This window comes from Neofelis nebulosa, chromosome 14 (genome assembly GCF_028018385.1).
Source record: "Neofelis nebulosa isolate mNeoNeb1 chromosome 14, mNeoNeb1.pri, whole genome shotgun sequence".
Classification (NCBI taxonomy): Eukaryota; Metazoa; Chordata; class Mammalia; order Carnivora; family Felidae; genus Neofelis; species Neofelis nebulosa.
The window spans coordinates 21,985,419-22,001,469 of record NC_080795.1 but is presented as its reverse complement, the minus strand read 5'-3'; the positions used below and the strand labels follow the sequence as shown (position 1 = coordinate 22,001,469).

The window sequence follows — 16,051 nt, the reverse complement described above, 5'->3', positions numbered from 1 at the left end:
TTAAACAGAATACCTACGATTAAAAATAGCAGAAAGTTAACCAAATGAGTAATATAAGAGAAGCTTTCTTTTAAAAAAAGGAAAACACCAGGACATGCAAAAATCCAAACACATAAACAAGACTACCCAAATAAAACAAAACCTGTCGACTCTGACAACAAATCAATTGAGTGAAGAAATTTAATTACTAGAGGATAATATAAGCTAGCATTGTAGAAAGATAAACAAAGATAAGTCTAAAAATGTAAACAATGGTAGTGATCCAATGAACGTAAAGAACTGAAGGGAGAAATTATGAAATTAAGCAAAAATAGTGCTTTCCGCTGATAAAGGTTTTGATCTATTAAGGAGTCATGAGTTATTAGCCTTTTTGTTTCAAATAAGTTACCAAAATATGTCAAGCCATAACTGGTAGAAATGAATCACTGATAGAAATATTATGGGAGAACCTTATCACACCTCCATTAGACTAATCCCAAGCTCTGCATTTATGAACTGTGTGACCCACAAAGGTTATTAAAACACGGTTGCCAAGGAACTAGGAGGGAAGAGTCTGCCAGGCCAAGGCAGCCAGCAGAGATCAGCAGCCGCTGGAGTAGCACAGGTGCCAGAACCAGGTTGGCAGACGAGAACAGGGCCTCGGCAGAAAGATGGGTCTTTGGAGGGAGAAGGGTTTATGAACCTTTTTACATATCTGACTATATTTTGTGGTCTTACCTTACTTATCTTACTACACTTGACTCAGGTTAACCTCTTTTTATCTCAGTCCATTTTCCCCCTCCAATTTCTGACATTAATATCCCATTTTGAAAAATGAGTTCGTTTTTAAAATTTCATCACCTACAGAACTTGAGTTTGTAGGTAGAGAAAGAAAATAACAAATCTGAACGAGTACTGTGTCTTTCTCCCTGCCCCCATCCCCTCCTCCCACCTGGGTTTTCATGGCAAAATGAAGCTCCTTTAGTCCCTATGCCAATTAGGGGCTGTTTAACCATCCTTGTGTCCCTTCTCCAGTTAACCCACCATCTAAAGGTTAGCCGAATGCAACCTGCCCTACTTAAGCTACTTCAATTTAGTCTTGCTTTCTGCTTCCTCCAAAACGTGTTTTCCGTATGGGTTGATCCCACATTTCCTCATCCCTTCTAAGCAGCATACTGGTTTAAACAATTGGTCCCGATGGTGAGTAGTATATGCTTCAGTGGTGGTATATGCTCTTTCATGGGGATACCAAATATTTTTCTTGACTCTAATGTGTTCTGGAGCCTTGCTATTCAAGGTGTGGCCTGTGGACCAGCCGCACGAGCATCTCCTGGGAGCTCGCTAGAAACGCAGAATCTCTTACCCCACCTTATACCCACTGAATCAGAATCTGCATCTTAGCAAGATTGCCCGGTGATTTGCGTGCATATGACAGTCTGAGAAGCACTGGTCTAGTGACTATTTTCTGCTAATAACATTGGATACGTCATTCAATACCGTGTCCAGCCAACCCCACTCCACTTTCACAATGTACATTGGCTTAATGAAGTCTCTGATAAAACTGTATTGAATAAGCCAATTTTCTTTTTGTTTCAGTCTTTTTGAAACCTATTCTTCCCTGGATCCCCCCGTCACACGATAACTATTAACATCCTTCAGAATTCACATCTATGGAGCATTTTGGCAAATGCTGGACTAATGGACATAATATGATGAATGAGAGGAAATCACCAATTAGGCACATCTTTGGATTTCAGTTTCCTCACCCATTTGATGTGGACAACGATGTGACCTTTAATTAATTAATCAAAGGGTGGTTTTGGAGGAAAACGTGAAATAGATGTGAAAGCCCTGTGGAAAATATGAGTGTTGAGAGAAATTCCATTCATTCATTTATTCACTTAACAAGTATTTATGCGTGTCTACTCCTTCCTAGGTCCGTGCTGGGGAAATGGGGGCTGCAGCAATAAGAAAAGCGGACACGGTTCCTACTTTCATGGAGCCAAAGATCAGTTCACATGAATTAAGGCTTAAGATCTATAGACCACAAAGGTATGCAAGAATTCCCCTGAGGTAATCAATTGCTAAATGAATCCCATCAGTGGTATTTCAACTCAGAATTTATTTAATTAGCAGAATGCTTTCTCCAAACCACAAGGGAGTAAAGAGTGCCTACTAAGAATCATAATGATGTTAACATTTATACAGAATTTATGGCATATGGGCAACCCAGCCCCTGATGTGTACTGTTTGACAATTGCCACGGTGTATATACTCTCACAGGACCAATTAATTTCAAGCTACTAATAAGATGTTACTGGATGTGGGGATGGGAGGATTCGGAGAATCAGAAAAGGTGTACATTATCAGTCCTTGTGAGCCAGTACAAACCGGCCGCAGCACATCATGACATGGCTCATGAAAAGTAGTTCACATAAAATAAATCATAACTGGTAAGAAAGCAACTATCATATCCCCCCACTTGACATGTGAGGACACTGAGGCATAGAAATATTACATAATTTCCAGGATCATACACTAGCAAATGGTAAACTGGGATTTGAATCTAGAGACCTATGACACCACAGGCCCCACTTTTAGACACTATAGCCCAGTGTTTAACAGAAAGCTCTGGTATAACTGCTTGGGCTAATGTCAGCCAAATCCACCTCATCCATTCATCACTCACTCACTAACTCACCAGGAGCAGTCAATGATGGGGAATACATTTTGGCTGAGATGTTCACAGCAGTTCCACTGGCGTGAAAATATTCTATGTGGGACCTAAAATAAACCAACATTTGAATGTGGCTAATGCACTCCTGTGTGATAGAGCCACACTATCAGAGGGGAGCCACAAGATTTCCTTGCTTAGTCTTTCCAGATAAAGGAGATTGGCTCAAACTGCTGATCGGGGATGGAGATTATGATAGAAGGTCAGGTGGGCACATGGGTATGTGTGGAGTTTCTATTATCTGAATGGTAAGAATATCTAAATGGTAAAGAATAATATTGCTCTGGATTAAGCCAAGGTTATTCTGGCCAGACCTGAATTGGCTAGGACAGGGTATTAGTTGCCAAGGGCTGCCATAACCAGGTACCACAAAGTGGATGGCTCGAACAACAGAAATTTATTGTCTCACAGTTCTGGAGGCTGCAAGTCTGAGATCAAAGTATCAGCAAGGTCTCTTCTGAGGGTTGAGAGAGAATCTGTTCCATGCCTCTTACCTAGCTTCTGGTGATTTGCTGGAAATCTTTGCATTCTTTGGCTTGTAGAAGGCTGGCCTTGATCTGTGCCTTAATCTTCATCTGGCATTCCCCCGGGGTCCAAATTTCCTCTTTTTATAAGGATGCCAGTCATAGTGGATTGAGGCCCACCTACTGACCTCATCCAAACAGATTATATCTGCAATGACCCTTCTGAGGTACTTGGGGTCAGGACTTGGACATACGGATTGGGGGAGATACAGTAACAGGTCTGTCCACAAGAGCAAAACCTAACTATAAATGAAAGCGTAAAGTTAAAATAACATAAACAAAAAGCTTCTCTGTAAACTAACAAAACCTAGAGGTGAATAGCATGGGGAAGATATGGCAACCATGCTTTACAGACTCTTTTGCTCGCCATCCTACCATCCAAGCACGTACCCTGTTTTCAAGGTCCCAAATGTGGGCATCCATGTTCCAGGCTATGGATTAAAGGGAGGGACAGGGGCGCCTGGGTGGCGCAGTCGGTTAAGCGTCCGACTTCAGCCAGGTCACGATCTCGCGGTCCGTGAGTTCGAGCCCCGCGTCAGGCTCTGAGCTGATGGCTCCGAGCCTGGAGCCTGTTTCCGATTCTGTGTCTCCCTCTCTCTCTGCCCCTCCCCCGTTCATGCTCTGTCTCTCTCTGTCCCAAAAATAAATAAAAAACATTGAAAAAAAATTTAAAGGGAGGGACAGAAAAAAGGACTACACCACATATCTCTCAAAGAAGGTTCCTGGAATCTGTCCACATTACCCTGCTTATATGCCATTACTTGAACTTAGTAAGATGACTACGCTCTGCCTTAAGAGAGTTTGAAAAATTTAACTCTTATTCCATTCATCTAGATGAATTGTGGAATTTGCTACTATTTGGAAGAAGGGGCCAATAGATGTTGCCGGTTAACCAGCAATCTCTACCACAGATTATAAGGGAAAATTCAAAATTACACCACCTGTTAAAAGAGGGCAGGCTCTGAAAAAGGGAGCTCTTTCTGATGTCAGATACCTCGTCTGATGGGGAAGACACGAGTCTTTTTTGAGAGGGGGGAGGTCTGAGTCTTAGAATAGAAACATTCTCTGGGATGATGAGTCTTGGCTAAACAGAAGGGAGAAATTTGCTCAGTCTAGTATTTAAAATGGCACAAGTATCCACAAAAGTTTGCAAGAGGCTAGACGTTAAATAGAAAACCAGTTTCAAAGGCAGCATGAAGGAAACTAATGACATACGCCAAGCAAGGCCTTCCTTTTCTTTCTGGAGGTCCAAGGGAAAGGGGATAGCAGGGGAAAGCTCCCAGAGAGCAAACACTTATTTCGCAAGCCAAATTACCTAGTTTTATGATACTCCATTTCTCTTTTCACCCATGAATTTACTATCGTTTATTTTTGAACATTTTGTTCCTATTTCAAGTCTGAGCCAGTTGTTGAGTGAAGGGCTTTTGTTCACACTCAGCTCAGAACATTTGAATGATAAAGCGAGCCCATGCCAGGCCAAGATGGGAGAGGTAATTACTCGAATTGCAGATGTGGTCCTGCATGGTCCATCACCCCATCCTTCCCTACTAGAACTTCTACTCGAGCTGACTCTGGAGTGTGTGTGTGTGTGTGTGTGTGTGTGTGTGTGTGCGTTGCACTCACATCACTGTGAGCAGACAGCTTCTACAGCCTGTTGCACACACTTTCACTCCCAGACTCTCTCCTTATTTCTCCTCTCTGCTCAGTCCCTGAATTCTGTAGCTGCTGGTCCATGCTTAACCAAAAAAAAGAACTAGTTAGTAATGCTCTTCCTGCTCCAACAACCATCAGGAACCCACAACCAGGAAAACAAAGCAAAACAAAGGAATCCGTGCATACCTGCAAAAACTCCTGAAAATGTCACATTAGGCTCTCACGCTAGCGTGGGAAGGTCTACCACACCACTGGCTGTTGAACTGATGGATGACATACCAAGAAGGATTTACCTCAGATTCTGAAGTCGCACCAAAATCCAGTCGCAAGTGGCGAGAGCCAGAGCAGCCCTATAAACATTCCAGAAGAACGAAGAATACATTCAGGTGTGAAGGTATGAAGGCAGTCCTAAAAGAGGGTTTGGATGAAAATCCCCATCTTCAGAAAAGCATAACACTGCTGTATCAGGAAACTGTAATAGGAAGGAAAATAGTGAATGAACTGAGTAAGCAGAATGGAGATTTTCCTCTCTGATGCACCTGCTCGCGTTGTGAAATGTCTCTACCGAACGCTGAGTTTACTTCCGTGTCCATATATCCTGAGAGCAGAAGTTACTTAAACCTTCAGATAAGCTTACTTCTGAAGATCCAGGAAGAGCAGTCCTAATTTTTATGTCTCATAAAATGGGACTTTAATTTTCTATATTTTAGCTTCACTACTATTAAGGATTACACAAATTGATTAAAGTCAATCTTGAGAGAATTATAATTCTTAGTGTTCGAAAAACATGGATAATTTAAATTTGAATACTCTGAATACGATATATTCTTTTTATTCTGATTCTAAGTAGTCTAAGTTCAGTATTTTGTTGATTTTGTTATTTAACAAAAGTTCACAAAAGGCAACAGAACAGGAATTTTATATGAACAACTGGAGACATCTGAGGCAAACTGAAGACACCTGAATGAAGTAACTGGAGATATTTGAAACAAAGGCCACTTCTGTATACACCCAGAGATGTAACTACTATAGCTATAAAGACAAACATGAAAGCAACTTGGTGTTTGCCTAAATAGCTTCGTTGGTTTTTAGAAAATGTTTCAGAGCCTTTAGAACTCGAGTCTTTAATATAAAGTTCAGATGCTTCTCTTGGGGCTTTATTAAAGTGAAAGTTCAAGCTCATTTGCAAAAGTGGAGAAGTCCTTTTCCTCACCATCTCCCTAATTAATTTGTGAGTTATACACTCTCTCTTTCTGCTACAAACTTTCTGGCCAGCAATGGAAGCATCTAGTCCTATGAGATGATGGTCCATGGAAAAGTCCATGGAGCAAGGGCTGATACCAGTGATGGAGGTCTGGGGAAGATGAACAGAGAATAAGGTGAGGTTGAGCCACAGGACGCACCTCAGTAGGCAGGAACCACGATTTGTCAGGACATGGACATCACAGCACAAGACTAGATGTTCAGGAGAGATGGTTTGCGTGGTCCCCTTTAAACTGAATACAGAGGGCTGGGAGAAGAATTTAAGAAACAATATGAAAAAAATTAATTTATCTGGTTAACACTAGATGGCAGTGAATGATAGTACTTAGTTGGAAATAGGAATCTGGCATCATTAATAATGACATTGTGGACATGTTTGGACTGTCTTGAGTATTGACATAGAACAACAAAAATCATCTGTTCCACTCTTGCTTTATTTCACTGTTTTTGCTATAATCCACATGAAATATTAAAGGCATTTCCCTTTAAAAAGGGAACTATTAAAGTTTTTCCCTTCTCTAAAGGTAACTATAGTGTTTGTTTCGGTCTTCTGCTTTACTGTCAGTTTCTCTATTCATTTTGCTGCTGTGATCTTTCGTATTTATGTGCCTTAGTGTACATTTCTCTTTGAAAACATATATGCATATACATATACTTACGTATATAGGCTCTTTAAAGATAGGGAGCATAGTTCATCCTTCTATTTATTTGGTTATCGTTGTTATCAATTCTTACTCAAATGCTTTAAATGTCTTGGACTTGGAGGGTCCTTAATAAAATCCTTTAAATATAGATTTCATTAGTTTTTTGTTTTGCCATATGTGAAGTAAGCCTGTGGTATTTGTTTTCCAATTGTTAGTCTTATTTACTGAAAGTGTATAATATTACTAAGGAAGAAATTGTTATAGTTGTATATCCTCAGGAAGTAGAAATTTAGCGTCTTGGACCATCAGAGCTGAAAGGGGCCTTAATAGTCACATGATACAAATTTTCAGATGAAGTAACTAAGGTTCAGAGAAGTTTAGTAACTTGCTAGAGGTCACACAGCCCATCAGTGACAAAGTTAGAAGTAGAACCAAGGTATCTTGGTCTGCATAGCTTCTTCAGTACTTTTTATAAGCTCCTAGGCCAAAGGTGCTGAGTGGAAGAAGTAGGTTCTCCAGGCTAAGGTACCAGGTTGGGGGTAGTGTCCTGTCTACGGGCATGTCCTTTCAGCTGGCTTCTATGGCCTTGAAGCCCAGCAAGATGGGACAGAAGCCCCGCGCAGGCTCTGTAAGCTTCAGTTAGGGGCAGGACAGTCAAATAGGTGTGATATGAAGGACAGGCTCCTTTTAAGCCACTGGAGCAATCCCCCTCCAAAGAGTGAGTGTAAGTTCCCGAATGTTGCTGCCTTCAGGAGGAAATGGGTGTCACGGATCCTAAACTTAAAGGAGGCTGGCAGGTTGGGGGTCTATCTGTGAAGCTGCATAGTCTGGGACCACACAGGCGGATGCACAGCTGAGCCCGAAGGCAGGGCAGGGAACCAGCTCCCGTGACCCGCCCGCCACAGCGCCTGGACCGTGCGCCACCTCCTGCCTGGTCCCTGCCTCTTGACGCAGACCCAGCCGTCCTTTCTGAAGCCTGATGCCTCCCCTCCTCCGGCCCAGTCCCCGAGGCCCCTTCCCTGGGGTGGCACGGGCAGAAATGCTCCCCACCTGTCAGCGAGGCCAGGCTGTCAGTGCAGGCTCTCCCGCCTCTCGGAGAGAACCTGTGAGAGCACAGAGTCCACAGGACCCCGGCAGGACGGCGGCTGGCCCCGGGGTGCTCTTACCCGCAGCGGTGCACCTTGCGGGAGGCAGGGGCCCTTGAAGCAGGGTACCTGACGTGGTCAGCCCGGCTCTGCTTCCTTCCAGCTCCAGCTCTTCTCAGGCTCCCAGGAAGACACATCTGCTCTTTGACATTGTGGAGCCAAGCTGGTCTGCTGCTCAAGGAGAAAGAACACAAACAAAACAAAATGCCCTCAAACTTCACTAAGCTTGAGAAAGCTGCAAGATTTAAGGGACTGGGGCCTTTGTGGGCATGCCTTTTAACCTCAGATCGCCTGCCAGTAAGTATTAGCCAATGTATTCATGGGGCAGCTGCTAAGTGTCAGGACTGCGCTGGGCACGGGAGTTACCATGGTGAGCGAGACAGATGTGGTTTCTTCTCTCATGGAGCTTCACCTTTAGAGGAAAAGGCTGACACGGAGGAATAACCCAGTTACAATATCAAATGCTGACACTACAACTTACAGTGGCGTGCAGAAGCCTGCTGGGGCTGGTGCCCCAGGACACCTGTTCGATATTCAGGAATTTTGTCAGCCAGTTGTTAAACACAGCCGTGACTGAAATCAGCTAAGGTGGGAGAACTTAGACCGCTGAAATCGGCAAGTGTCACAAACCAGTCCTTCCCCGAGAGCGCCTGTTAACTTTTCACCCGCACAGCATTGGAGATAAGCGTGTGATCTTGTGCAGGGTTCCACCCTTGCTACTAACCAGGATGTAGTGAGCATTTCCAACTACCAGCTGGGCCGGGGGAGCTGGGAAGGGGGCCAAGGCATCTGACTTCAGGCTAAGGGAGCCACCAGTGGGTGTCCTTTCCTTCTCTACATCAGTAATCTGAGGAGGAAGGATTACTTCCTAGGCCATCTGTGCCAATCGGGCAGCCAGGTAGTGTAGACAGGACACCCACATGTGGTGCCGCAGAAACATCTGGGTTAGGGAGGTTTGATGAGTTCAAGTAAATGCCCCTGAAGCACCCTCCTAAACTTTAGACACAAACTTTCCACCATCAAGATTTTGCCTGATCTGTATACCTCTTCTTCCATCAATAACTTCATGTTTTCTTTAAATTGGCTTGCTTTAGCCCCCAAAACAAATATTTGAAGGGAAACTTTAGGCACTACCATTAAGGAAAATCAATACTGTTTGTAATAAATAGAAAGTAATCACTAAAAAAATGAGCGCAATGAAAACAAAACAATGCTGTTAAATTCCAACTGAGCTTGAGGTCTGCTCAGCGTCAACCGCAATGCATATACAAGATAAACTAGTGCCACCTGGCCACATTCTTCTGGCGGTCATGAGAACACTTGAAATCAAAAAGGAAATAACTTGGGGCACCTGGGTGGCTCAGTTGATTAAGCGTCAAACTCCTTATTTTGGCTCAGGTCATAATCTCATGGTTCCCAAGATCGAGCCCCATGTCGGTCTCTATGCTGACAGCTCGAAGCCTGCTTCGGATTCTCCTTCTCTCCCTCTTTCAAAACAAACAAACAAACAAACAAACAAACAAACAAACAAACAAACAGGAAGTCACTCCATCAATGTGTGATTTGATATTTTTGAATGTCTTATCAGAACATCACTTAAAATTGTCATCATAGCGATGATGAGGGTGATATATCACAGTGACATTTCCTGAGCACCTCATGTGTGTCAGGTGCTGTTCTAAGTAACTTCCCCTCTTCTATAGTAATTTGGATATTAATGGAACTCTCTCCTTTATTCAGTCTCTGCCAGTTCTGTTGTGATTCTTTGGTCTTTTTCTACTCATAATGCTTCAGCCGATTTAATTTCTCCAGAACCTGAAGCAAACAGTTCACTACTATGATAGTTATCTTCCAATGAACACACAATTAATCCTTCTAATTAACTGATAGACATCACTTTAAGACAGGTCTTCATCCTATTACTGCTATGAAAACAGAAAAAAAAAATTTCCCCTGAAATTAAAATAAAATTAAGCTTTCTTGACTGATTCATTAATTCAACAGATATTTGTTGAGTACCTATCACAGGGAGCAGCAGGTGAACACAGAGAATGAGCTTCCCTGGCTGATGGCCCAGCCAGAGTCCCTCAAGTCATGGTCTCTCCCAGACTGTGGACAGAGTAAATGATCACATTGATATCAGCAGTTATCTGAAAGAGTTTATGTAAGAGCAGAAGGAAAGCCAGGGGCTGAGAGGTTCATTCATGATTAAGAGACTAGACTTCCAAAAGGGGAAGATAAAAAGTACAGCATGGTGATTAGAGTTAATAATACTGTATCATGTACTTGAATGTTGCTAAGAGAGTAGATCCTAAATGTCCTCATCACAAAAAAAGACATGGGAACTATGTGGAGAGATAAAGAAGACAGCTAAATATTATGGTGATAATCGTTTTGCAATTTATAAATGTATCAAACCAACACATTGTACACCTTGAACTTAAATACACTTAAATCCCTTGCACGGGCAAAGTCCTAGAAAGATGGTCCATATTGTAATTTCAGTCCTGCTAGCCTTTGCCCTAGCTAGCCTTCTTTGGTTAGTACAAAAGTTTTCCTTTATAATTCACTAAATTGAAAGACTGTTAGTGTGTACTCTATTATTTCATTCTTTCCCTTCTCTCTCTATACAAGCTCATTTCCCTCAGTGTTTTTGATGAAATGGTCTATCTAGACCTCTCCACACCTCTGTCATCTTCCTATGGTTACAGTCCCACTTATTAATGTGTCCTTTAACAGGCTTGGATGCAGCTGGAGCTTTGTGGCTACCTGCCCCCCCCACCCCCACATCGAGAGAGGAGAGCAGGCTGTGACATGTCTCATCACTATGGGATACAGAATAAAGACATTAAAAGAAATGTAAGAAGCCAGAACATAATGCCCAGGAAAGTCAACCGTTTACAGGAGGGGAAGCCGAAACAGGCAGAGCTGGGATGACCTCCAGGCCACCTGTGAACAGAAGAAGCCTGTATTTTTCTTCTTTAGTGCATTTTCTTTTCCTATTGAACATCTGGCCCATTTCCTAATGGCAATTTAAATGCAAAATGCATGTGGTTTTCATTTAGTTTGAAGAATGAGGGATAAGGACATTTTGGTTATCCAAAATGCTACTTGCAGGGAATGCTACTTGCATCTAATGAGTATGATACTAAATGTTCTACAATGTACGGGACAGCTCCCACGACAAAGGCTTATTCCCCAAATGTCCACAGCCCGAGGTGGACAGACATGGGATTGGAGGAACAATATTGAGGACTCTAGAATCTCAAGTCTATAACACCCTGCAAGAGTTGAAACAGCCACTGAGAAGGGCCACCACTTAACTGTTCTCTAGAATTCCCAGAAGATCTGGTGTATTTATCTCCTGTGACAGTGCATGGACTCATTCATAGATGTAGTTCTAAGATTTTAAGACACTCTTAAAATATGTTCTAGCTACCCACATGGATGCCCCCCTTGATGCTAGATCAATTTCTCATTAAGAGACTTTTGCTAATTCTTAAACTACCTCCTTACTTTGCATTTCTGTAACTCAGCATCACATCTGAAAATAGGCAAATTAGTCAGCACTGCATCTGAAAATAGAAAGATTAGTCAAAACCCCAAAACGAGCACCTTTTTTGATGTTTGCTTCAAAGGCCAAGGGCTCAATCACCAATCGCAGTTGCATTCCGAAAGGCATTACAGCAAGAAGTAGGGCACGAATGCATTTGGAGGTGGTCAGTAAACCAGGTGGGGGCCCTGACCGTGCTGGTAATGTGACAGCATGAAGGATGTGCAAAGCTTGGCCTCCTGGTCGCATTGCTCACACTTCAGCCGGTAAGACTGACATTTCTTTCAGTTTAACTCAACAGATACGGTGGAATGAATCGCATTTTGTAAGGTTGGGTCTTCAGAAAACTGTCCTGTTTCTTTATTTTACAGATTGGATCATTGTCAACTTCATGTTTTTTTCAGATGTGACCGGGTCATCAACAGTGACCAGCAGCAGCAGCAGAGAATGGGGACAGCAAGGTTGTAAAGGTTGAGCAGTTGTAGGATTAACATAGAAGGGAAATTTATACTATAGTGATTATTACTGCATATTATATACAACTGAGTATTACATATTGTTTATACTTTGATATTAATGTAATAATTATTCTATATGATTATATATGATAGCTATTTCTATTACAGGGGAAAGAAATTGCAATGTGTGCACCTGGTTTGGGGAGAAGTATGTAAATAGAGCCATGGAACATCAACATGACGAGGAAAAGGGCGGGGCTAGAGCGAGGACGGAAGGCAGAGTAAACACAGCTTGTCTGAAAAACAGAGATGGTTCTCGGTCCTCGTAACTTTGGCTCTCGGGGGTGCAAATGGCGTATATCTGATTCCGCTCTGTGGTAGCAAGATGCTTCTTCACCTTGGGTAAACAGGAAATTACAACTAAAGGACGCACAGAGTAACCTGCTGTGTGTCACCTGCACACTGTGGACTGCAGTGCTCTGGGATTTATACATAAATACTTCAGAGCTTTAAATGGCAAAAGGCTAGATCTGTTTACCTCTGCACTGTGTACTTGGGAATTACGAAAGAATTAAGGAAATAATTTACTGTTGTAGTAAAGGCCCTGAGTGCAATATTTATAACATAAAATTCCTTCCCTTAAGAAACGTGGGGAACTCTGTTGCAGGAACTCTTAAAATGACATGCAGAACAGAATGCTCCTTTTGCAGATGAAAAGCTGAGAGCACCCTGTCCTTCCCCAACACTTATAAATATCAAGCAAGCCGAAGAGACCCTTCTCTCTCAGGCTCCCCGTGCCTGGATACTATCAGAGATTCACTTTTTGTCTCTCATGAAGAATTTGCCCCTTTTCAGAAATGGGCTCGTCAAAAGAGTGCCCTCCACCTCTGTTCTGCACCTTTGTTCGGAGAACCAGCAGGCTTCATCATTACAGAACGCCTGGGTATTGGCCTTCAGGGCCCTTCACTGAGATGTCAGAGGCAAAAGCTAGAAGTGCTCCCAAAGAGATCCTAAGATTTGCTCAGGGCTGAGCAGATAGGAGGTGACTGGGACAGCACTGGCACCCTGGGCTTCTGACTCTGGGTTCAGGGTTACGTCTGCTTCTCCTAAAATGCTGAAGGTCCCAGACATCCATGCAGCCATGCTTCTAGACCCACAACCATCTGAAGGAAGGGTTCTCTCCAGTCATTCTAATACTGAAACCCACTGGCATGTGTCAAACATACCTAAGAATGCTTGATCTAAAGGAAAGAATGAAAGCCCACCTATCCTCATTTTTTCTAGTCGTTTCAGAGAGATGGCCAAAGTGCCTCAAATGTACCCTTCCGTGCAGCCAGTATCATTTTAGCTTTAGTATCTGAGTACCTTGTAGAAAGAAAATAGATTGTTATAAGCACAACTAGCACTAAGATCAACTACAATTCCACTTACTACCCATTTACTCTCAGGGTAAACTTCTGGCTGTCAAATTCATGAGATTCAGTTACCACTTCTGCAAAAGGGGCGACTCTTGAGTTCCACTCTAAAAGATTCAGCAGTAAGGGGGCACCTGGACAGTTCAGTTGGCTAAGCATCCGACTTCAGCTCAGGTCATCATCTCATGGCTCATGGGTTTGAGCCCCACGTTGGGCTTTGTACTAACAGCTCAGAGCCTGGAGCCAGCTTCAGATTCTGTGTCTCCCCCTCTCTCTGTCCCTCCCCCTGTCACGCTTTTGCTCTCTCTCTCTCTCAAAAATAAACAAACATTAAAAACACCAAAAAGAAAAAAGATCTGGCAGTCGGGGGTGTGGCCCAGGAACCAGCATTTTTGGAAAGCTCCTCATGCCATCCTGATGCACAGCCAGACATAGGAACCACTGGTTGATTACAATGATTCCAAGAGAATAAAGCAATTATCTCAGAAGAATAAGGGACATATTTGCATTTTTAAAAAATGTTTGCTTACTTTTTGAGAGAGAGAGAGAGAGAGAGAGAGAGAGAAACAGCATGGGCGGTGGAGGGGCAGAGAGAGAGGGAGACACAGAATCTGAAGCAGGCTCCAGGATCTGCCCTATCAGCACAGAGCCTGATGCGGGAGCTTGAACCCACGAACCACAAGATCATGACCTGAGCTGAAGTCAGAGGATAAACTGACTGAGCCAACCAGGTGCCCTGACATATTTGCATTTGATGTTAACCCAAACCAGGCATGAACCTGGGAGGATACAATCCTAATTCAAGAAAGGCTTACATTTAGCATGTATAATTTTATAGACTGAGATTAAGAGGGGGGAGGAAGCAGCAGGCCATGTGATTGCTGGCAGGATTTTCTCAGCTCATTTGTGTAGAGTGCTTTGAACAGGCCTGGGTACACAGAAAATGCTCAATAAATGTTAGCAATTATTTTTGTATTGAGTAGAAATCACATTGATTAATTTGGGGAAATTGTAAATGATCATCAAAGTGGGGAATGGTCAGCTCTTTATGTGAGCAAAATGTGTCTCAGAAATTATATATAAATATCAAAACAAATTAAAACTTCACTGGTATGTTAATTTCTTACATTTTCCCACCAAGCAATATTGGCTAGACCTCTTCTTACTCTCACCTTGCTTTGTCTTCTTTAAAACTGGTATCGATCCCTTTCTTTCTGAAAAATAAATACTGAAAATCATCTGGAAAAGGCATATGTTCTCATTCCAAGGAACTGGAGGTGGAAAAATCCTTTAGATCACCTCATCTATCCTGGGGACAAACAGTGGAAGAGGATATTGCAATATGCACGGATTAAACACACGTCTCTATATTCAAATCTCACAAACTTCTCCTGCGTTGTACTTGAGTATCTTACAAAATGTATCGGAAACAGTCATGATGGTTGAAGGCAGAAGATGTTTGGTTTTAGTTGTTTCATTTCCCCAGCGGAGTTTCAAGGGAGTGTTCGGTCTTCATAAACTTTCTGCAACGTGCAGGTATCAGCCCGCTTCTTCCCGGTTCTTAGCTGGGACCGGGCGATACCTCTTAGCAGGTACAAAATGACTAAGTAACTTTTAGTAATGTCAGTTCCGTGCTGGGTTCTTAATGCAAGACCACTTTGTGACCCTGCTCAAATATTTTAACCCTTTCTTCTCCCCAAGGTGTCCCTTAACCAAAGCACAAGCACTATTAAAACATGATGATAAATCATAGGCATTTGCCCACTGACCTTCCTTACAACACCGAAAAAAGAAGCCGTGAGCTCTGAGGGCTCAGACCCAACTTAGACAGCGTCTCTGCTGTTGATGAATCTTTATGGAAGCCTTATCTTACATTTTTAACAGCAAAGCTCGGGCTCTGTTTTACTGAAGCTGTTTATATATCTAATCAGAGTAGATCAGGAAATGTGGTTGACAGCATAGGGCTGCCTGAGAAACATAATATTTGCTGGCCAGCCTGAAGGCGACCTCTCAGCTTAGAGGCATGATCAATGAAGTGTGCCTGAGGCCCTGTTTAGATTAAGGGAAATAGCACATTGGTGGCCACATTCATCCCAAGCAAATCGTTTTCCCTCATGCAGGCTGCAGCGAAAAGCTTTCCAATAAACCGATGACAGGATTAAACACAAGCAACTCCTCATGTGCCCCTCATGTGGCTGTGGGCCACAGGCAGGGAGGAATGCCGGCCCTCTGTGCGACTAGGAGGAGGGTGGCCCTTCAAGGACCAGCAGCCCACACTCTACCCTGCCACTAACTAGCTGCGTGTTCTACAGCTAATTAATATCTATCTCTGGGACTTGTTTCGTCATTTGTAAAAGAGAGATGCATTAGTCAGGGTTCTCCAGGGTTAAAATACACAGCCCCCGCCCCCCACGCGTGCGCACACACACACACACACACACACACACACACACACACATGAGAGAGACAACGATGTATTTTAAGGGACTGGTACACAGGATTGTGAGGGCTGACAAGTAAAATCTGCAGTTAGAGCCCCAGGGAAGAGCTGGTGCCCTTTCGGGTCCAAAGTGTTCAGGAAGCTGAACTCCCTCTTCGTCAGGGGAATTCAATCTTTCTTCTCAAGGCCTTCAACGGACTGGATGAACTAAACGAACTCAACCACATTATAGAAGGCACTCTG

At 43.1% G+C, this 16,051-nt stretch overlaps 3 long non-coding RNA genes across 3 annotated transcripts in view; all 3 read right to left on the bottom strand.

Moving 5' to 3' along the window:
• LOC131495054 (uncharacterized) overlaps positions 1-3,685 on the bottom strand; it is a 44,104-nt gene extending 40,419 nt beyond the window's left edge. The window contains exon 1 of the long non-coding RNA XR_009253735.1: positions 2,681-3,685. This is a non-coding gene — a long non-coding RNA (uncharacterized LOC131495054). The remainder of the gene's footprint in view (positions 1-2,680) is intronic.
• A 1,366-nt stretch (positions 3,686-5,051) lies between these two features.
• Positions 5,052-10,719, bottom strand: LOC131495051 (uncharacterized). The gene is made up of 3 exons (XR_009253733.1): positions 7,964-10,719; positions 6,294-6,400; positions 5,052-5,362 (listed from the first exon to the last, which is right to left on the bottom strand). It is a non-coding gene; the product is annotated as an uncharacterized LOC131495051 (long non-coding RNA).
• A 36-nt stretch (positions 10,720-10,755) lies between these two features.
• LOC131495052 (uncharacterized) lies at positions 10,756-15,755 on the bottom strand. The gene is made up of 3 exons (XR_009253734.1): positions 14,541-15,755; positions 13,219-13,318; positions 10,756-11,517 (listed from the first exon to the last, which is right to left on the bottom strand). It is a non-coding gene; the product is annotated as an uncharacterized LOC131495052 (long non-coding RNA).
• Between the last annotated feature and the right edge of the window lie 296 nt (positions 15,756-16,051).